This window comes from Sciurus carolinensis, chromosome 10 (assembly GCF_902686445.1).
Source record: "Sciurus carolinensis chromosome 10, mSciCar1.2, whole genome shotgun sequence".
In the NCBI taxonomy this organism is placed as follows: domain Eukaryota; kingdom Metazoa; phylum Chordata; class Mammalia; order Rodentia; family Sciuridae; genus Sciurus; species Sciurus carolinensis.
The window spans coordinates 50,442,180-50,466,112 of NC_062222.1; the positions used below are offsets into that span (position 1 = coordinate 50,442,180).

General features: G+C 35.5%; 1 protein-coding gene across 1 annotated transcript in view; it reads right to left on the reverse strand.

Annotated features, from left to right (window-relative positions):
- Window positions 1-23,933, reverse strand: part of Gstcd (glutathione S-transferase C-terminal domain containing) — a 175,621-nt gene that overhangs the window by 109,511 nt on the left and 42,177 nt on the right. The window lies entirely within an intron of this gene.

The window sequence follows — 23,933 nt, forward strand, 5'->3', positions numbered from 1 at the left end:
GGCAAGCCCCCACTTCCTAAGAACAAAAAGTACAATAAAGCCTATTCATTACTACTTTTCAGCAGTCCAGGAGATGCAGTACTGTTAGTGTCTTCCTCAGAGCCCAAATGTTGCCTGTGGAGCAGTGCCTATCCCATCCTGTCTCTGCTCACCAACTGTTCCCAGGAACCTAACCCATGCTCCAAAGTTCTCCGCATGGTACAGGACATTCAAGGTAAATAGGGCAGGCACATTGGGTATCCTCTATTTTCTGATAAAATCTGTCCTGTGTTGACCACCTGCCCTCCAGTCCTCAGTTCCTACTGCCTATGCCTGCCCAAGCATCAATACTGGGAGGTGGTGGCAGTAATTGTGGCCTTATCAACCACTCACTTCTGTGCTTTTGCCCAAGTTTCTAGTGCCCCTGTTTCAAGGATCTTGGCTCACTGGACCGGGCCCTGACTTGGCTTCTCACCCTGACCCACAAGTTGACATTTATTTCGGAAGCTGCTCTTCTGGTCAGGTGGGCTGTTATCCTTTGGAATTTTGACTGCTTTGTAAGGTTGGGTTGGCAAAGCATGGTGGTTCTTTCTCTGCAAGAGCCAGATAACAACCTTTATTCCATATGGGAGCCTTAGGTTTTCTCAGAGGCAACAAGGGGATCCAGACTGACACTGAGGGCACTGCGGTTTGGGTGGCTGGTGGGGGAGAGGCCTTTCATGACATGCCATGCAGGCCAGCCTCCACCTTCTCATTTTCCTTCTTCAAAGAACTTCAAGTCAAACCAATAGCTTTTTATATAAAAATCTTCACGATGGGAAAGTGGCCTTCTGGCTTTGCTAGCAATAACTGATTTTCAGTCTACTTTCCTGAAAGAGCAGGGACTCCTCACAGAGTTCACTTCAGACAGGGCTGAAGGAGTACCCCTTCTCTATGTATAAGAAGAAGGTCTCATTCTTCACTCTGACTTCTTAGCCTTTTGGCTTACTTCCAGTTAGTTTGATTGAGAGTCATGATTTTCTTCACAGAGTTGAAAAGGTAACAGCTTCAGTGTTCATCATCTTGAGGTGCTGCATGCCTGCCCCCCAGCAGATGTCATGGTCATTAAGTCCCCTTTGGGTTTCATGGAAGTGTTTGTTAGACTTCAAGGGCAAAGGTGACCACGTGGCCTGTCAACCCATAGATATGGTGACACCCATTTAAAATTTTCTTTGTATTTTTTCTTTAAAGACAACTAATGTGATGGCTTATAAAAGTTGCATTACTTCAGCCTAAGTTAAATTGGGAAAAAGTGTGCTTAGTTTCTGCTAATGAGAAACTGCAAATTAGGAAAAGACTGGCATGAAAAAAGTCCTTTACCTCAGTGTACATAGTTCGGTTCTTTCTTTTTTACTTTTAAATTTTATCCACATACAAAGTCTGTTTTGGACTCCTCTGCTAGTGTTGAAGTTATGAATAAAATCATTAATTTGGACCAAAAAAAAAAAAAAGGGAAAAACTCTACAGAAACTATATAAACACATGAAGATTAAAAAGTACACCTCTGAATGATGAATCATTGATAGAAGAAACCAAGTAAGAAATTTTAAAAAAATTTAGACTGAAATGAGAACATGATACAACATACCAGCCTGTGGGCACTATGAAGGCTATTCTAAAAAGATGAGTGCCTACATAAGACAATCAGAAAGATTCCAAAAAACAACCTCATGATGCATCTCAAGGCCCTTGAAAAATAACAAACCAATTCCAAAGTCAGTAGGAGGAAGAAACAATTAATATCAGAAATGAAATTAATGAACTCAAGAATGAAAAAATACAAAGAATTAATGCAACAAAGAATTGGTCCTTTGAGAAGATAAAAAAGGTTGACAAGCACTTAGAAACTAATCAGAAGAAAAAAGGTCCACATTAATAAAATTAGACATGAAAAAGGAGAAATCACCACAGATTTCACAGAAATTTAGCAGATCATTAGGTACTATTTTGAAAATTTATACTTCAATACATTGGAAAACCTAGAAAAAAAATGGATACATTTCTAGATAAATATGATCTGCCAAAACTGAATCAAGAGTACATAGAAAACCTAAAGAAACCAATAACTTGTTGAGAGATAGAAGTAGTAATAAATAGTCTTTCAATAAGGAACAGCCCAGGACTAGATGGATTCTCAGATGAATTCTACCAGATCTTTAAAAAAGGTACTAATAATTCTACAAAGAAGAAGGGGATAGAATACTACCAAATTCATTCTATGAAGCCAATATCACACTAATACTAAACCCAGATCAGAACACATCAAGGAAAGAAAACTATAAACCAATATCCCTGATGAAATTAGATGCAAAAATGAAAATATTTAGTAAATTGTGTTTAACAACATAGTAAGATGATTGTACATCATGACCAAACTGATTTTATTCCAAAGATGTAAGAATAGTTTATGCAAATCAATAAATGTTATTCATTACATAAATAGAATGAAGGACAAAAATCACTTAGTCATCTCAATAGTTGCAGAGAAGACCTTTGACAAAATTCAATACCAATTCATGAGAAAAACACTGAAGAAACAAAGAAGATAAGGAACCTACCTAAACATCATAAAGGTTATATGTGAAAAATTCATTTACCCCATAGCAAATGGAGAAAAGCTGAAAGCATTTCCTTTAAAATCTGGAAAAGGAGAAGAATGTCTCCTCTCACCACTCCTACTTAATATGGTGTTAGAGTCTAGCCAGAGTAAATAGACAAGAAAATAAAAAGAATAAAAGTTGGAAAGACAAAGAAGCCAAATTATCAGGTTGCAGATGGTATGATTCTATACCTAGAAGATCCAAAATTCCACCAAAAGACTGTTAGAGCTAATTAACAAACTTGGCAAAGTTTGCCAAGTTCACAAAATCAACATATAAAATTCAATAGTTTTCCTGTATGCCAACAATTAATCTGCTGGGAAAGTAATCAGGAAAACAAATTCCATTCATAATAGCCTAAAAAAATAAATATAATACCTAGGAATAAATCTAACTAAGGAGGTGAAAGACTCTACAATAAAAACTATTTTTAAAAAATGAAGAAATAAATTGAAGACCTCTAAAGATGGAAAAACATTCCATGTTCATGAATAGGAAAACCATCATGTTAAAATGTCCATGCTACCAAAAGCAATATACAGATTCAATGTAATCCCCATTAAAATTCCAAAAACATTCTTCACAGAACTAGATGAGACAGGTCTACAATTCATTTAGAAGAATAAATGATTCAGAATAGCCAAAGCAATTCAAAGTCAAAAAAGCAATGCTGGAGGCATCATAATACCTCACTTCAAATTATACTATAGAGTTACAGTAACAAACACCACATGGTATTAGCATAAAAACAGACATGTAGACCAATGGTACAAAATAGAAGATGCAGAGACAAACCTACACATCTACTGTCACCTGATCTGATGTTTGACAAAAGTCAACATATATTGGAGAAAAGACAAACATATATTGGAGAAAAGACAGCCTTTTTAACAAATGAGGTTGAGAAAACTGGTTATCCATGGTAGAAGAATGAAACTAGACCTGTATCTCTCACCCTGCACAAAAATCAATTTAAAATGGATCAAAGATCTAAGAATTAGACCAGAAATTATGCAACTCTGAGAAGAAAATGTAGGATCAACATTCCAATGTATAGGCACAGGCAAAAACTTTCTCAGTAGGACTCCTAAAGCTCATAAAATAATGTCAAGAGTGAATAAGTGGAAAAAGAAACTCTTTCACACTCTTTTTGGGAGTGTAAATTAGTACAATTACTATGAAAATCAGTATGGAGGTTCCTCAACAGACTAGGCATGGAACCACCATGCTATACCACTCCTAATTATTTTTATCCTAAAAAAATTAAATTCATCATACTACAGTGATACATACACACCCATGTTTATAGGAGCACAATTACAACAGCCAAACTATGACACAAGACTAGGTATCCATCAACAGATGAATGGATAAAAAAAATGTGGTGCATATACACAATGAAGTTCTATTCAGTCATAAAGAAAAGTGAAATTATGTCATTTGCAGGAAAATGGATGAATTGTGAAACAATTATGTTAAGAGAAATAAGTAAAATTCAAAAGTTAAAAGGTCTTACGTTTTCTCTCATATGTGAAAGCTAAAGAGGAAATAGGAAAAGAAATAGGAAATAGGGGGTTGGTGATCTAATGAAAACCAGAGAGAGATCAGTAAAGGAAAGAGATCCTGTGGATGGGAGGTGGTCTGGGAGGGAGGTCTGGGGAGTAATATTGGCCAAGTTATATCATTATATTGTGTGCAAGTATGAATATATAACAAAAAATCCCATCATTATGTACAACTACAATACACCAATTAAAATGTGGAAAAAATGAGTCCTATTGTGATAATAAAAAAAACAAATCCATTTTTCTCTGAGTCCAGATAGGTATTAAAAACTATTCTATTATTTGTTATCTTTATCAGTAAATTTTTAAACACCAGATCTCTGAGATAATTCTTTTGTTTCTTTACTATTTTCTTTTGAGAACTCAGAGTGCTCAAGTTCAGAATTATGTTTTACAACCCAAATTATCTCTCATACTATTTATCTACTATAATTCATTCATTATTTCATTTTAGTATCCATTAAATCTCTTATTCTTTGTGCTGATAACTTAGGTGGACTTAAGAGTTATAAACTGGAATAACTGGTCGGTGCCCTCCATGAGCTAAGTCTGTTTGGGAGACACAGCAACTGGTAAGGGAATCACCTTCTTTGTTCAAAGTAAGCACAACTACTAACAGTAAACTGTCCAGGAGAAAGAGCAACTGGATAAAGTTGCTTCCATTCTGTTCCTTAAGCTTCATCTTTCTAATGGTGTTCACTTGAATTGCCACTATTACCTTTCATGCCGCCCTTTGGAGGTATACTAATCTCCCATAATAATATAATCAAACAATCAATCAATCTTTCTTTCTTTGGCTCCCACAAGCACAATGGAGAATAGGTTGGTATTTCAAAAGACTTTTGTCAGGTAGATACCAAAAAATAAGGGAACAATAAAAACAATATAACAACAGGCATCCTATTAAAATTCTTAGATTTCTGCTCTTACTATTGCTAGCCAACTTCTAGAGCTTATACTATGTTGTTTAACCTATCTGAAGCTTCCACATCCTAAGAACCAACAGAAACACTCTTCTTTTGCTACAGGCTTCTGCATATGAGATAGAATTAAAACATGAACCTCTGGAATGACTCGTTTTAAGAAAAACATGTTTCTCACAAATAAAAAAGTCAAAGGATATTCTAATATCTTTAGCAAATAAACATAAAATTAATATATTTATTTTGTCAAAGAACTCATTCAAATTCATTGTCAAAAAAATTGACAAGACAAAGATACTAAACAAAATGTGGTACCATCAAATACTTGATATTGCTATGATATAATAAAACAATGAACTATTTCTATTAACTTATAAAAACTATTTAAAATTTGAATGAGTGGCTTTTGAACATTGATGGTGATAAAATAACCTAGTAAAACCCTTTTGGAAATCTATACAGCAATACATACTGCAAGCAGCAGATATATTCACATCCTTTGATCCCATTATTTCCTGTCTAAGGAACTACTCAATGTGGACAAATAGTTATGCAGAAGATATTTTCACTGAAGTATTATCTATTAAGTTGATAAGTTGAGAGCAACTTTATATTCAACTTCAGATGATTTGGCTAAATATATTAAATCTACTTGTGAAATATTATGATATCATTAAAACTTGGCAGTCACATTAGGGGTGTCGGTATTGTTTCAAAGATTAAAAAAATTTTTAAGAGCAAATACTATAATACCCAAAGTAGCTGAATTCTTTAATATGGTTTGATATTAAATGACATCTTCTACCAAACTGCCTAATAAAAGGAAAGTATGGAAGGACAGTAAAAGTATTCATAAAGCCAGAATATATTATGATTATTATAGCTTATAACTTTTTAAAAAGCAAGAAATGCTATCTTTATACTGAAATAGTTTTTAAGTAGAACTTTTTTATATTCCATAGGCATTTAAACCTAATAATGGCCTCTCTCTAGTATAAAATTAAAGGATACAGTATCCCCTCATGAAATAGTTTGGATGCAGTGCAGCATTACAATTAAATATAATAATCGCAGCTGACGTTGATCATTTCTACTCCTTGAAACAGAGATATAAACAAACCTACATACATAGAGCTGTTTGGTTTAAGAGTTTATTCAATATAGCTAGAAACTCAAGCTATATGAGAAAGGAAAGAGAGACCTGCAATGCAAGGAGACCATTTGTGTGAAACATGCACAAAATTTGTTCTTCACAAGCAAGACTTGAATTTCAGAGTGAGCATTATGATTAAGGGTTTCCAGTATGTGAGCAATTTGAAGAGATGCTCTTTCATCTCCCACCCTTTCTGCCTGTATAATAAAGGTACATTCAACATGTGAGAAATTACTTGGTATAATATGACCTGATAGTATTAACAGAACAGTGATAACAATAAGGCAATACAATAAATGAAAACACTGACAATAACCATATTCCAGCAACAGAGAGTAGAATTCAGCTTGGAAATTGAAAATTCTTAATATATTAATTTTGTATGCTGCTTTTAATCAAATGGATTTGAATTTTAAGGTTCTTAAGCAAAGACTCCAATAGGTAGAGAGTTGTTACAATTGCTCCCCTGAACGAACTCCCTTACAACACTAATATTTAAGAATAGTCACATTAAAGAGCAATCTTCTATAACAGGAAATTTTTAGATAAAATTGTAGCATGGACTGAAACTTTCATGGGATGAAATACTTTTCCAAAATATTTCCTGTACTACGGTCAAACGCCCTTCCCCAAGTTAATAAATTTCCAATTTTATTAGTTTTGATTTGGCAATAGCAAAATCAAAACTATTAGTGTAACTTAATATTAGTGTAACTTAATATTAGTGTAACTTAATATGCAGAGATCTGCACAGCCACTGTAGGTGGTAACAATGACAAAATTATCAAGTATAATGAATGGAGAGCTGAATTAGGGGCTTCTATAAATTGGAAACAAAATTTCTCTTGCTGAGAAAGGAAGCTAAAGGACTAACCCCCACATGGACAGGGACCAAAGAAGATGGGAAGAAGGACTGCCCACTTAGACCTAATACAAGAGAACCAAATTCACACATGTATTTCCTGTCTTTTGTTACTACCCTGCCTCTTTTCCTTTAAAAATTTGGTGAATTTCCAGGGATTTCAGATTATGGAATCTTTGAAATAAGTTTCTTCTATCTTCCTTTACAGCTGGCTTCAAATAAAACTAATTTTCCTTCCAATTTTACTCTGAATATTTCTGGAGCAGTGAGCATTGGAGCCTAGTCTCTTCCTCCCTGGGCAGGATCTTGTGCTGCCCAGTAACATTCTCAATTCAGCTGACAATCAGTGTGTCTTTATTGATTATCACACAATGTGTACACATGCACACATGTACACACACTCTGCACCTAGTCCCTGACAGTTGCTAAGATCTTTGTAATAGCCTGAGTGATAGGAGCATCTGAGACAAAGCTTCTAAATCCCTGGGGATTTCCTATATTCTAGAAGTATCTTTGTTCTAATGAGGGGACTTTTGGTGGTTTCCTGGATGAGGGCTTGTCACCAACAGGCCTACCCATGATTATAAGACTTGACACAGGAGAGAGACTAGAATTGAAGTTAATAATCAATTATGCCTATATGATAAAGCCCCCATAAAAATTTCTGACTATGGGATTCTCAGAACTTCCAAATTGATAACACATCTGTGTTCAGGGTGGGTGGTACACCCCAACTCCATGGGGATAGAAGCTCCAGAACTCAGGACCTTTCCACTCCATGGACTATTTATCTATTCATCTGGCTGTTCATTTGCATCCTTTATTAATAAACTGATATTTGTAAATAAATATTAATAAGCTGATATGTGTAATAAACTGACATCCATGAGTTCTCTTTGCAAATTAATTGAAGCAAGGAGCACATTGTTGGAATCCCAACTTATAGCCATTGGATAGAAGTACGAGTTAAAACCTAGTACTTGAGATTGGCATACAAAGTAGAGAGCAGTTTTATGGTTCTGAGCCCTTAACCTGTGGGACTCAATCTTTGGGTAGCTCATGTCAAAATGGATATGAATTAGAGGACACCCAGCAGGATTCTCTTGGAGAATTGTTTATTAGGGGAAAACCTCTACCCATCTGGTGTCAGAAGAGTTGTATTGAGTGGAGAGTGAGAGCAGGAAGAACTTTGGTTTTTTTTCTCAGTCTCAGAGAAGCCCCAGCAGGAGATGAGAAAAAAGAGACTGAGATCAGGGTGTTTATTCTTCTGGCTCTCACTCGCCTATTGGTCACCTGGGGCTGCCATTGTATTGCCTGAAGGGGGATACAAAGCAGCTTGATCTATCAGACCTTCTCTTCTATTTCCTTTCTGCATTCCAGTCAGACCCAGAGGTGGTACAATTAGTAGAATATTCTGTACCTACTAATCCCAGGTTCCTGCAATATCACTTTATAGTCCTGGTCACAACTCTGAAATTAATCTCTGTGCATATAAATCATCTTCAAATGATCCCAACTTGAATATGCTTTCTTTTGCTATTGGGAATCAAATTGATATAATCACATTTTAATGAATTTGTCCAAAGATCTAAGTAAAATTCTAATATCTCTTGAAGAAGAGCTATGTAAACTTGAATATTGCTTAAAATGAGATTTCATTTCACTTAAACTTATGTAAAGCACTTATTTTATAAGCAAAGAAAATAATTTAAAGACATTCTTTCAGACATATCATAGTATGATAAATCCAGCAATTACCTGATTTTACAGCAAACCATTAAGTTTAGAAGAAAGTAGGCATAACTAGAAAACACCTTTCTAAGTCATTTTCTTTAATATTGCCTCTTTGGGCAAGGTTTTCACTCCTTTCCTTGACTTGCTGGAAAAAAAAAAATTTGAGTATGGATATATCCCTAGGAAATGGTAAGTATTCAGGCAATAAAATGTTGGAGAGAGGAAGAGGAGGAGGGAGAGGGAGGGGGAGGGGAGAGAGAGAATATGATCCTATTTACCCCCACCCCACCAATGAATAGCCTTTAATGTCTTGTTTGTTAGACTTGTAATTATCACAAAATAACTTTTCTCATTACAAAAGACTATTATTCTGCTCCCCTACACCACTTTACAACCCAGATTGTTACCCACAAACCTTCTCGCCAACCATTGGTCCATTGTTATTAGCTCCCGAAATTCCACTGCTTAAGAATAGCTCCCTCAACATTTTCTCTCTCTCCTCCTGGCTTTCACTCTCTCTCTCTTGCACACACACTCTCTCTCACCCTGCAGGGAGACGCTCTGCCTGTCCACTTAATAAACTCTCTTTTGTGAGTTCCTGCATCTGGAGTGGTTTCTGGGTGCTTACATTGGTGCTATGACTCGGATGGGCTCTTCCACTGCCTCTTAGGCAAGTGGAACCCAATCTGATGCCCCAGTGCCCCGGACACAGCCTCACCTTTCATTTGCCCAGACGCTCTGCTCTGCATCCATTACCAGCCTTCAGATTGGTGAGTTCCCTAGGCGAGTTCCCCTAGGCCAACTTAAACATTCCCCTGCCAACCTGAGAAGCGGACTGTTAAGTGTCCGGGGCCCTCGAGATGGTTGAGGGGTGGGGGTACCCCCAGTCACAACTTTTATAGTTACAGCTGGCCCCCTTAGTCGGTCTTTTCATCCTGATCTTTATGGTGGAGATTCCCTCTCAGGGTTGAGGCTCCTTTTCTCAATTTTCCTCTCAAAATTCCTGGTGCCAGGTCCTCAAACCCCTCGGTATTGTGGTGCTGGGGATTGAACCCAGGGCCTTGTGCTTGCAAGGCAAGCACTCTACCAACTGAGCTATCTCCCCAGCCCAAGCCCCTTGGCTTTTGCCAGGCACACATTGATGTTTGGGTGACAACTCCATCACTGTGTTGCCTTCTCGTCTTCAGCCAACTAGTCTAACCTCGGGATGCCATGGGCACTGACTTGGCTATTTATCAGTCTCCTCCATGGGATCTGGGTCCTCCATTCCAGCAGATTCACACCTAGGATGTCTACTAGACAATCTTACCTGACCCCCGGCCTAGACAATCAATCCAAAATGGCCACAAAATGGCACACAGCTTCTGTGAGCGAGCAGACAGATGGAAAGGGAGTCCTTATCTCCAAGTCTTTTCTTTCTTGCGCTTCTTTGCTCTTCCTGCAAAAGCCTCCTTTTGGCTTCTTCTCCCCCTCTTAATCCCTCCTCCTCCTCTGACTTCGACTCAGCTAACAAACCACCCTGATACTGGTCTGCTGCGACAGAGGCCCCTCTGGCCCCTGCTCCTCCATCTCCTTTGCCCCGTTCTGTTTCTGCTTCCATTTCCTTGCCAAGTCCACCCAGTCCTCCTGCCATGAGGTCCCACCAAGATCTACTCCAAGGTAAGCTTCTCTCTCCATGCACCCCACATCTTTTTGAGGTGTATCTTTCTGTCTCTATTTTTGGAGGGCAAAATGGGCACCCATTGGCTACTTAAATGCAGTTAGTGCAGCTGCCATCCTTCAAGACTCGGTGAGAGGTTTCCCGGCCCAGGCAGTTCCCAATCACCTGCTCTGTACAGACCAGGCATGTTGGACACTGACAAAGCCGTTTTCTACTTTTCTGTCCAGGCCCGGAACACAACTATTATCAGTACACAGTGTCCCAGAAGGTGTGGAGGCAGATGAAGGGTTGGAACAACTGCGGGGGTTCTCTGGCCCGGGCTACTCTTGGGTGGATTCCAAAGGTTCTTTCTCCAGACTCCCCCTCCTGACTGTCCTAAGGGGTATCTAGGGTGATTGGTTGACAAATGGCACTGAGGGAAAACGCCAGTTACCTTTGCCTCCGTACAGGCCATACAACACTCCCCCACATCTACTCCCTCCAGGATGCTCCCCTTCCCTCACTGGTCAGACATTAGGAATTCAGGTTGTAGGATTAAAAGAAAGACCTGGGATGATTAGTAAGAAAATGCCCAGGTTCCCTTTGTTCACATAGTTAGCTTTCACTGGTCTATTTACAGTCTCCCCATTACTGTTTCTGTACTTAAATGTGCTCACTGTGTTCTCTTTAAGCTGCAAGAGGGAGGCATTTAAAATCAACCCCTCTTGTGAGACCCTCCAAGAAAAGGGAGTTATATGCCTAAGAACCAATAGATGTCCCCTCACCCTCCGGAGGTTCCTTTAGTCTACAGGGCAAAAAGATAGGCAAAATTGCACACTTTTTACTTTTGTCATTGTTTTTTCATAATTAGGAGTTTATAGTGGTAGGGAAGAAAGCAGTAACGCTCTTAAGTCTGAATCCTCCAAGGGTCTCTAGCACAGGGCAAACTAGGATCCTAGCACTTTGCCAAAGAAGGCCAGAAATCACTTTGGCAAAGCCAGGTAGTGAGAGATGGGTTTTTCTGGACCGTAAAGAAGCTCAAAGTTAGAGAGACATCCCTAATACTTCTAACTCAGAAGGGAGTTTCTATCTCAATAGTATTGCCAGGTTCACTACTAGCCTGCATACTGCTAAATTACAAATGATCAAGAAAATTGCCTTTCATATGTTACCATGCTTGACATCAATAATCTCTACCATGAGAGGAGAAAGCCTTGAGGAATCAGCTACTAAGGGAGGAAGATCAAGGGGACCTCCCCCCAACTTAAGACACATAAAAAGATAAATTTAGGGAGGTCTTTGGAGGATCTTAATAAATATTGAGATGTTTCCAAACTTACTCCAGGTATTTGACTTCACCTGGAAAAATTATGCTATTAACCATCTAGAGGACAGGCAGTTCCCAGAAACCATCCTAATTGGTATTCAAATGATGAGTAGGATGCCTAAAAGAACTATTATATGAGGCCTTCAGGAAAGACCTGCTATTTTCATGGAGAGACTCAGGAAGGCAATACGAAAACACATCACCCTGAATCCTGAATCCATAGAGGGCCACCTACTTTTAAAGGATAAATTTATCATTCACTTTAGATGATCTCCTCCAGCTTGCATCTTCCATTTTTTATAATAGAGCTCCAAAAGAAAGAAAGGGAGCAGAAAGACAAAAAAAGGGCTTATTAAAGATCATTCGAAACCTTAAAGATCATTGAAAATGACAAACTTTTAATGTCTTGCAACAGACCATGCAATTCAACCGTTTTAGGAGTTAAAAAGTAAACTGCCTACTCCAAAACCTTAGAAAAATTAAGCAGAAAATTTCCCATCCTGTACTTCTTAATCCATACACTCTTATCTTAGATTCCAACTGCTGCTAGGTTTACTGTGTTAGATTTAAAAGATGTTTTTTCCTGTATATGCTAGATTCTAAATCACAATTTCTGCTTGCCTTTGAGGCACCAGGCAGCGTATCTCAACTAACCTGGACAGTGTTGCCTCAGGATTTAGATGGCCCTCACCTGTTCTGGACAAACCCTAGCTAAGGACTTTACAAAATTCAGAGATAAAACATCTGTAATTGTTCTCCAATATGTAAATGACATCCTTTATGTGCCTCTACCCAGGAGGAATATCAAAAGGCCATTACAGAGCGTCTAAACTTCTTAGCTAATAGGGATTATAAGCTCTCAAAGAATAAAGCTTAATTATGCCAACAAGTTCAATACTTAGGATTGCAACTGTCTCAAGGAACCGATAAACTAGGATAGGAGAATAGCCACCATAGGACAATATCCTCTGCCCCAGGAATATCAAAAAGAGGCCATACTTCAAGCTCCTGTCCCTAGCTTACCTATGAAGCAAGATTTAAACTGTTTGTCACTGAGGGGAAAATAAATCCTGGATAGGCAGCTCAATAACCAATGGCATTTCTCAGTGAGGAGCTTAGCATAGTAGCTTCATTCTCAAAAGTAATGGAAAATAAGGTCTCATAATTTTCTTTGACATCCAAACTGGTCCTGATAGAAATGGCTAAAATGCCCTAGGCATAAAGTTTCTGCTAGAACGTGTTATCTCAGCTCCTTTCAGATCTCAGTCAAGGCTTATATTGAAATGTAAATAAAGGAAGCCAGAGGCACAGTGGGAGACTAGTCTCAAAGCCAAGGGGGGGAAAAAAAAAAAAGTTTTACCTGAACTCCAACAAAAGCAAATTTTATGGTGCTTTACTAAAGTAATTAACAGCCATATCATTTTTCCCGGACTTTTTTTTTTTTCCCTTAAATTCTATATTTTTTGAGCTCATGAATTTTTTTAATCAGTTCTATTTTTTTTTTTATTCAACTAGAGTTTTTCAACATCAGTTACATTGCAATGGAGATTCACCTATAAAGTTACAAGCCCTTTGATTTTGTGTTATGTGTATATTGTGTTGTCTGACACCATGCTGTTTGTATGTGCATCTAAATATCATGTACATGATATAAAAAATTGAAAATTAAAATTTAGAAAATGGATCCAGCTACTTTTAATTCATATGATTTACAAAGGTTCAATTTAAACTGGGTAAACTAATGAAAGTAAAATGTCTTTGAAAATAACTTGCAAGCCTCTAGGTGGTCAAACTAATAAAATGTTGATGTTTATAAAATGTCTAATGTCAATTGTTTCTAGGATTTCTTCAACAGGAAAGTGATGGCAAATACTGTTTAGTACACTTGTCTGATATTTTGTTTTTTTTTTTACAATAAGATGAGTGAATTAGAGTTGACATGTATGGGATTACTCAAATGTGTTTGTTAGAGACATCTGATTAATTCAAATTTAAAATGTTAATTATTAAGTAAAATCGAGTACTCTTTAACTCCTTAAATTTGATGGGGGTAACATACTTAAACATCATTGGTGTTTTCCTAGGTTGGTAAATAAAAAGGGTTTAAAATTGCTTTGTGTCATCACTAAACTAAAAACAAGGTTACTAATAGTTAAGTCCTAACAGATACAATTCTATACAAAGGGTTCCAAAAGTTTCAACTGTCTTTCAATTAGAGTACTATAAATTACAAAATATTTAATCTTATTAAAATGGAGTAATTTATCTAAATACAGAAATTTCATAAGAGTTGTTTCAGAATGTGAACAAAAAGGGGTCAACAGATAGGAAAGAGAAAATAAAAGGTTCTAGATATGGAAATATATTTCGTGAAAAAAAAATGTTTCTGGGTAAGAAAGTGCTTATGTGATGAAATACATGAGGGTCTAAGTAAGTAAGTGCTAGGAAAGTCTGTGTAAGTGAAGGGCAAATTTCAACAAGTTTGCATGTAACTAAGTTGGTTATATGTACGTGAGACAATCAGTTAAAGCTATTTAAGGTTTTTCCTAAGGTTGAATATTACTGTACTGATATAAACCAAAGTTTAATCTATATGTTAAAATGACAAGGATTTCTTAGAAACACTAATTTACTCTTAACATTGTGTCTATTAAGTTTTATTCTTTAACAATTAGTCTTAAAATTTAGGGTTTATACAATTATGGTTAAACAACTGTTAGAATATTTTACTACATTAGATTCTAAAATTTTTCTTCCAAAATTAAATTTGGTTAATATAAAGGTATCAAGGTAATTGTGAAATGGTCACTCTTTGTATATTAAATGTGTTCATATTTTCCAGGTATACAAGCCTTTAAAGAAGAAAATTTATCAAGCTGCTATTCTCCAAATTAAACTTGTCTTTAATGGTAATCTTAAACTTATGAAGAGTAAATTTTATTGGGGATTTATTTCTATCATTTAATGTTCTGTTTTAGGACCTGTTATCAATAAGGTATATATAAAATGTTACATTTTACACAGATAAAAAATTTAAATGTAAATGTATTTCTAAAAGTTAGTGAGAGCCTGATTTGTTTAAAGGTTAATATCATGAAACAAGAAAGCATTTTGCCACTTTGCCATACAAAAGGAAAGTTAAAAGTTCTCTCAGCCTTTCTTTAATTCATGTTTTAGATATAATGTTAAATTGTGTTAACTAATGTTCATATAGACTCAAGAATCAATATATGCAAATTTCTTAAAATTTTAAGAAAGAGGCAAAGAGCATCAGAATTAGAACACTTTACCTAAGGTTTGTAAAGAGCCCCACCTTACCTGAGATAAGGCTCTGCCTCCCACCCTGCTGCATGTCAGAATGGTTCCTACATAAGCCAGACTTCAGCTTACTTAAAGTTATATTCAAAAGATTGTTTTTTGTTGTAAAATTACTGTGATCTCAAACAGGGGATATAATGTATAGCTCAGCCAAAATTCAAGATAGCTATTACACAAAATAAATGTTTTACTGTTGGTGACTCCATTTTGTATTTTCCTTGTAAACTCTATAACTGTTGTCTGATTAATTTTTTGCGAACTACTGCTTCAAGAGCAAACACCATAAATTAACTTGAAATAGTAAGCCATCACCAATAGGACAGATAATATAGATCCCAATCAGATAAAAGGTAAATAACTGTAAATTCATAAACATTAAAGTTTAAGCCCAGTACTCTTACTTTATGACTGGTGAGACTGGTTTGCTGGATGTTTAAGATCAAGTTTAAGATCAAGATTAACACAAAAGGGCCAAGAAAACCAGTTTTGGCTCTTGTCCTCTGAGTCAGCCTCAACCCAGGGAATGGGAGAGCTTCTCTAAGGAACTTTGCAACTCTGGGCCACATGAACTCCCTATCAGTGAGGTTAATGAGACCACTAGAGGATAAAAAGACAATCAGTGCACCTGCTACAAAGAGGAGGGTTACTGAAAAAGGGAGACATCCCTGAGGCTTCCAAAGGAAGTCACCTTATCAAGGAGACCCTACCTAGCAAATGGCACTAAAGGAGCTAAGAAGCTGCTTTCAAGTTCTCCACAAGTAACCCCGTGGTAACTCAGCTGACCCTTAACAACAGGTAAGAACAAGGTCAATTTGACCAGCTTGATCTTGAACACCTAGCAAAACAGTTAAAACCAAAACATAGCCATTCCTGGGCATTTAAAAGAAGGAAACAACAGTTAAATATAACTTAAGATGTACTCACTTACGTTAGACCCAAGAATAAGTAAAACTGGAGGCTACTAAGAGAAACTGCCAGAGTCAGAAATTTTGGGTCATTTTAACATCTACAGATCTTCCTAAATAGGACCATGCCTACTAAATTGCCTACAGAAGTTCCTACAAGATCCGATACACAAGTTTCAGAGCTGGCAGACACATACAAGTTCACCAACCAATCAGACAATCAACCGCTTCTCCTTCAAGACTACCAGTCCCTGACACTCAAAGCTGAGACCTGCGATTCACTTGACACCTCTGGCTCCAAAAAATCTGCTCCCACCTAAAGCCTTCCCTTATCCTCTTTTTTTTTTTTTTTATAGGAATGAGATTCTTCACCCCTAACCAGAAGGAAGAAGCTACAGAAGAAAGACCATTGTCCCACCCCCGGTATCTATAAAAACAAAAAGGGAGGAATATTGGCATCCGATCTGCTATTTTGCCGCCACCATTATTCTGCTCCCCTACACCACTTTACAACCCAGATTGTTACCCACAGACCTCCTCGCCAACCACTGGTCCATTGTTATTAGCCGGAGAAATTCCACTGCTTAAGAATAGCTCCCCCGCCATTTTCTCTCTCTCCTCCTGGCTTTCACTCTCTCTCTCTTGCACACACTCTCTCTCTCATCCTGCAGAGAGACACTCTGCATGTCCACTTAATAAACTCTCCTTTGTGAGTTCCCGCAACTGGAGTGGTTTCTGGGTGCTTACAAAAGTAAAATCTTCATAAAAAATAATTTGTTTTTAAGAATTGTTTTAGACTTTGATCTAATTTTATAAAATATTTTCATATGCAAATTTTTATTTTATCCTAGAAAGCATGGAAGTTGTTGTATTTATGCAAAATACAGGTAACTTTCAATTATGGTTACTGGATTCAACATAAAAATTAATTTATTATTATTTGTGTAATAGCCATTCTAATTGGAGTAAGATGAAATCTTAGAATTGTTTTAATTTGCATTTCTTTAATTACTAGAGATGTTGAACACTTTTTCATATATTTATTAATCACCTGTATGTTTTCTTCTGTAAAGTGTCTACCCAGTTCCTTGGCCCACTTATTGGTAGGGTTTGTTGTATTTTTGGTGTAAAGTTTTGTAAGTTCTTTATAAACTTTGGAGATTAGTGCTCTCTCTGAAGTGCATGTGGAAAAGATTTTCTCCCACTCTGTAGGCTCTCTTTTCACATTATTGGTTGTATCCTTTGCTGAGAAAGCTTTTTAGTTTGAATCCATCTTATTTATTGATTCTTACTTTGGTTTCTTGTGCTTTGGGAGTCTTGTTGAGGAAGTCTGATCCTAAGCAAACATGATGAAGATTCAGGCCTACTTTTTCTTCTATTTGGGGCAGAGTCTCTGGTCTAATTCCTAAGTCCTTGATCCATTTTGAGTTGAGTTTTGTGCAGAGTGAGAGATAGAGTTTAATTTCATTTTACTGCATATGGATTTCCAGTTTTCCCAGCACCATTTGTTGAACAGGTTATCTTTTCTCCATGGTATGTTTTTGGTTCTTTTGTCTAATATGAAGTAACTGTATTTATGTAGTTTTGTCTCTGTGTCTTCTATTCTGTACCATTGGTCTGCCTGTCTGTTTTGGTACCAATACCATGCCATTTTTGTTACTATTGCTCTGTAGTATAGTTTAAGGTATGGTATTGTGATACCTCCTGCTTTACTTTTTCTGCTGAGGATTGTTTTGGCTATTCAAGGTCTCTTATGCTTCCAGATTAAGTTCATGATTGCTTTCTCTATTTCTATGAGGAATGTCATTGGAATTTTAATTGGAATTGCATTGAATCTCTAGAATGGCTATTATCAAGAACACAAAAAATATTAGATGTTGGCATGGATGTGGGGAAAAAGGCACACTTTTACATTGTTGGTGGAATTGCATATTGGTGCAGCTACTCTGGAAAGCAGTGTGGAGAATCCTCAGAAAACTTGGAATAGACCCACTATTTGATCCAGTTATTCCACTCCTCAGTTTATACCCAAAGGGCTTAAAAGTAGCATACTACAGTAATGCAGCCACATCAATGTTTATAGCAGTTCAGTTCACAATAGCTAGATTGTGGAATCAACCTAGATGTCCTTCAACAGATGAATGGATAAAGAAAGTGTGGTATATATATATGCAATGGAATGCTATTCAGCTATAAAGAAGAAGAATATTATGGCATTTGCAGATAAATGGATGGAGAATATCATGCTAAGTGATATAAGCCAATCCCAAAATCAAAGGCCAAATATTTTCCCTGATAAGTGGATGATGATATATAATGGGGTTGGGGAATGAGGAGGGTAAGAGAAGAATGGAGGAACTTTAGATTACATAGAGGGAAATAAGAGGGAGGGGGGTATGAAAAATGGTGGAATGAGACAGACATCATTACCCTATGTACATATATAATTACATGAATGGTATGAATCTATATCATGCTTAAACATAAAAATGAAAAGATGTTCCTCATTTGTGTACAATGAATCAAAACGCAGTCTGTAAAAATAAAAATAAAAAATAAAAAATAAAACAACAAATGCAGATTGCAACTGATAGGATAAGGTTTCACTTCCAATACCATGAATAGCATCATCCTTGGTGACATTATTTTCTGGGATGGTGATCAATGCTTCACAAGGTTATGAACAAAATTTTACAGTCATCCCACAATTTATAGGGTAGTATCATGCTGAAAAACTGAGAATATATTAAAAGCATGTTAAAACTAAAAAAAAAAAATTAATAACTTTGCATAAAAAAGGATACGAATTCACACTATAAACACTATACTATTGATCACTAATTTGTGGAATTTAAATAAAGTCAAGTTTTCTATTTAAGCCTACATTTTTTCTTTTTCTCCTTCCATATTTTTAAAAATCGATGCATTATAGTTGTACATAATGATGTTGTTGTTACATATGTGTACATGCATACCATACAACAATATAGTTATAATATAATATAATATAACATAACAATATCCCTCCCCAGTACTTCCCTTGTCTCTCCCCACTTCCCACACCCAGGATCCCTTTCCTTTACTGATCTCCCTTTAATTTTCATGAGATCACCATCCCCACTTTTCTTTTCCTATTTCCTCTCTAGCTTCCACATATGAGAGAAAACATAAGACCTTTGAACTTCTGAATTTGGCTAATTTTCCTTAATGCAATGGTCTCAGGATCCATCAATTTTCCTGCAAATGACATAATTTCATTTTTCTTTATGGCTGAATAAAACTCTATTGTGTGTATATATACCACATTTTCTATATCCATTCATCTGTTGATGGACACCTAGGCTAGTTTCATAGTTTGGCTATTGTGAACTGTGCTTCTATAAACATGGGTGTGTATGTATCATTGTAGTATGATGACTTTAATTCTGTAGGATAAATACTTGGAATGGTATAGCATGGTTGTTCCATGTCTAGTCTTTTGAGGAAACTCCATACTGATTTCCATAGTGGTTTTACTAATTTACAATTCCAAAACCATGTAAAAGAGTTTCTCTTCCTCCACATTCTCTCCAGCATTTATTATTGTTTGTCTTGATGACTGCCATTCTGACTGGTGTGAAGTGAAACCCCAGTGTAGTTTTGATTTGCATTTCCCTAATTGCTAAGGATGTTGAACACTTTTTCATATTTTTGTTGGCCATTTGAATTTCTTCTTTTGAGAAGTATCTATTAATTCATTTTCCCATTTATTAATTGGGCATAACTACATTTTTGCCCTATGGTTAAGGTTGACAATTATTCAATCTTAGAAAACTGCATTGTTTTAGTGCTTTTGAGGTATTGTTATTGTATAGCTATTAGGGAAATTTCCTAGCTTCAGGTATCTCTGTAGTGTGAGCTGCCCCAATTAAATAAAAATAATAAATGAGTGTGGGTGCTGAGAGGAGCTAGTTCAAAGCAAAGAACAAAATAGTTCATTGTGGAGTTGAGCTGATTTTTATCATAACCGTCTGGAATAATACACAGGATGCCAATTTAAACTAAAATTAATAGTACTAATTAGTTTCTATAAGTGAAAAAATAAGGATCCTCATCATTAGTTTTCCCTTCATCTCCTAAATGTGATTATAAATATGTAGTTTAAAAATAATTATTATTGAAAATTTAGCAATATCAAGAATTTTCAAGTTTAAAAAATATTACATGAAATATTCAAAAGGAATATGGGAAAGTAATACAGGCATAAATAATGTGAGAAAATACAAGTGTATAATATGGAATTAATACAGAGCTAGTTTTGCATTAATTATAAACAGAAATCTTCTCTCAGGACTTTCAGAGCAGTTACATATAGTTTTTATATAACTGTAAATAACCCTGCCAGTGTTTTCTGTAGTTCATTGATTTATCTTCATTAGAAATGATGCTGAAGGCTGAAATTGTTCATTTTATTACAGATTATCTTTATTTTAGAGCAAAAGTTTTTCCCTCTTCCTTGTGTTACTCACTAGTAAGTTGTGGTCTACTTAAAATGAGATCTTTATGAATATTTACCCATTCATAATTTATGTAAAATATTTATGAGTTTTCATCAAAAGCCGCTTCATTCTAAAATGTGAAATATTTTACAATAGCATTTATTATGTATGATCATGGGAAAAACTCAAAAGAAATTCTTAGAAAAAGTGTTTTGAGTCACATACATAACTTCAGCTTCAAAATATTGCAGAAGGTGAACAGTGCTCCAAATTCATCACCAGAAGAGTTTTGGTAATGGGACCCTCCCAACTACATTTCAACACTATCTTAAGAAGGATTAGAACCATTAGCTGGTGCTGTTTTTCAAAAACAAGTATCTCATTATGCATTGAAACCCTATTTTAACCTTTTAAAACAATGCAAACTCTGAAAATACTAATACTTAATAGTTTTCACCTTTGAATGGATAATCTGAAGTTCCTTATTAGTGAATTAAGAATATTTCTAAAATATACTATATTAATTCTCACATTGCCTAGTGTTATAACAAGTGACTTATGAAGGCAGAAAAAGATCTCAATGTCCTTGATTGTCCAATAAATACCCATTCGTTTGTAAACAAAAATTGCAAATAAGGTTTAAACTGTACATTTGACCTAAATAAAGTTCAGATAAATTGTATGATCCCTTAGCAATTTTGTCATGTCAAATACTTTTATTTGATTTTAAAAATCAACACTCTCAGAAGTGTTGCTCATAAGATTCTACATAATGCACACAGGATTCTAGCTATTAAAACCCTTCTTCGTAATCAATTATCATGGTCTCTATGTACAAGGTACTTAAAAACATGATCTATAAATAGGGTTCTTAAAGTCTAACGGTAGAGGCTAGAACAAAGCATAACGTAATAAAAGGAAGAATTAAAATGCATTACCTGTAAGAGAAAACAACAAAGACTTTTAATTTTTTTCTTTAATCACATGCAATAATTAATAAATGTTTTTTTAAAAGTCATATATCTTCCTAAGAAAGTCTAGCTTCATGGCTCACAGAAAATGAAAAAAAAATTGTAAAAAAGTAAGCCATGCATATTTAAGGTACTAAAGTTGTAAGCCATTTTATCAATGCTTCCTTAGTGATAGAATTGCTGCCTCTATGGTAGATACTGGTCCTGCACTTATTTTTGTTGAGGACACTCAAGCAATAAGACTTGAATTTAATCTGGCTACTTCTTTTCAAATCTTGCTTATAGCAAAGTGGTTCCAGATGATTTAGGTAGTGGTATGTTACACAACTGTACTCTTTGGACACATAAGCTGAATTCAAAGTTTAAAACAAACACCTTCACTCAGTCATTCTGACAGTCAAAACGAAATACTCAGTACCAGTTTTCAGTTGTAAATGTATAAATGAAATTGAATATTAGTAAGCTTTTAGTATAAAATAACTTTCTCTACTTCTCCTCCTCATAAATAGAACATTGACAACATTATCACATAACATCAAAACATTCTCAATGTACCTTGAAGTTTACAGGGAACCTAATGTAAACTATTAACAGAGTTTAATGTAAACTATTAACACAATACTTGAGCTATTCCTATACAATATTACTAAGTATTCTGAAGCAATGTTGATAATGAAACTCAAAATTATGCTATGTCAATTTGACTTTCTCCATTTCTCTGGGAGCTTGGGTATAGCAACCTGTGAAATGAACTGTCTATCAAAAGTGAAAGTCAATGTTTATCTGTCTGTATTAGCATTACATTGCTATTCATTACAAAGGAAATATATTAAGATGTCTGTAGCTCTTGCCTTGGATCCAAATATCATTTGACTTATAACCCATCTCCATCTTCTGATAAAGATAAAAAAATTAGCTAAGAAATATTTTGCTACTACTTATCTCCCTGACTTTTTTCTAATATTTCTGCTTAAATTCTTTTTATAACTTTTTAATTTGAAGTAATCATAAGATCAAAGTTGAGAAAACAGTTTATGGAGTACCATGAATTCTTCACCTAATAGCAATATCAGAAATAGATGTAGTATAATATCAAAAGTAGGAAATCCTTCTTAGTATACTATTAACTACAGTTTTTCTATGCATTCATTTGTGAGTAAAGGAATCATTTTGTGTAGTTTGATCCCATAAATGCATTTTATGCAATATGATCCACATAACTACCTCATCATCATAAGAAGCACCCCACCCTTTTTACCTGTCAACCATTAATCTGTTTTCTATCTTTCTAACTTCATTTTGAGAGTGGTATACAACTATAATCATATAGTACAGAAAACCCTTTGAGACTGGCTTTTTTTCATTAAGCATATCATTGAGATCCATTCAATTTGTTGCACGTATTAATAGTCCACTCCTTTGTATTGCAGAGTAGTAGCTGTTACACAAATGCAACAAAATTTGTTTAATCACTCACCCACTGAAGGACATTTGTTTCTAGTTTGGGCTAGAAACAAGTTGCTAAAAATATTTGTTTGTAGATTTTTGTGTGAATATAAGTTTTCATTTCTTTGGAATAAATGGCAAAGGGTGCAATTACTGAGACTTAATGGTAATTGCCTATTTAGATTTGTAAGAAATTGCCAAACTATTTTCTAGAGTGACAGTACCATTTTATATTCCTACCAGCAATGTATTATTGTTTCGACACCAAGAGTACTACTAGGGCTGGGGTTGTGGCTCAGTGGTAGAGCACTTGCCTGGCATGTATGAGGATTCAATTCTCAGAACCACATAAAAATAAATGAATAAAATAAAGGTCTAACAACATCTAAAAATATTTATTTAAAAAGAGTACTACTGGGCAAATAACTTGTTCTCTGCAATCTTATTTTTTTTAACCAGCTGAATCTAAATTCTGTTTATATATAAACTAAGTTTTAGAGCTACTTAACTTTGGATTATAAGACAATGAAAAAACTTTAAATAATACTTTGGTAAAACATCAAAATGCTTAAGAACATCATCATGTTGGCTTAGGACCTCACTTCCTTAACAAGTGGTAGCATATTTGCCTAGCATGCATTAGGCCCTGGGTTTGAAGAGAACATATAAGATAAATGGAACTCCTGAATATCCAAATAATTGGCATACCAGGGAGAGAAGATCTACACATTGAGAGTATAGAAAGCCTGTTTGGTGAAATAATAGCAGAAAAATTCCCACATCTTGGGCAAGACATGAATATTCAGGTACAGGAGACATTTATAATCTCAAATAGACATGACCAGAAATGAAACTCTCCACAAGATATTATACTTAAATTGTCAAAACAAAAAAGAATTTTAAAAGCTGCAAGAGGTAAGCTCCAAGTGACATTTAAAGGTAACCTATGAGAATGATAGCAAATTTATCTGAAGAAACTTATAATGCCAGCAGG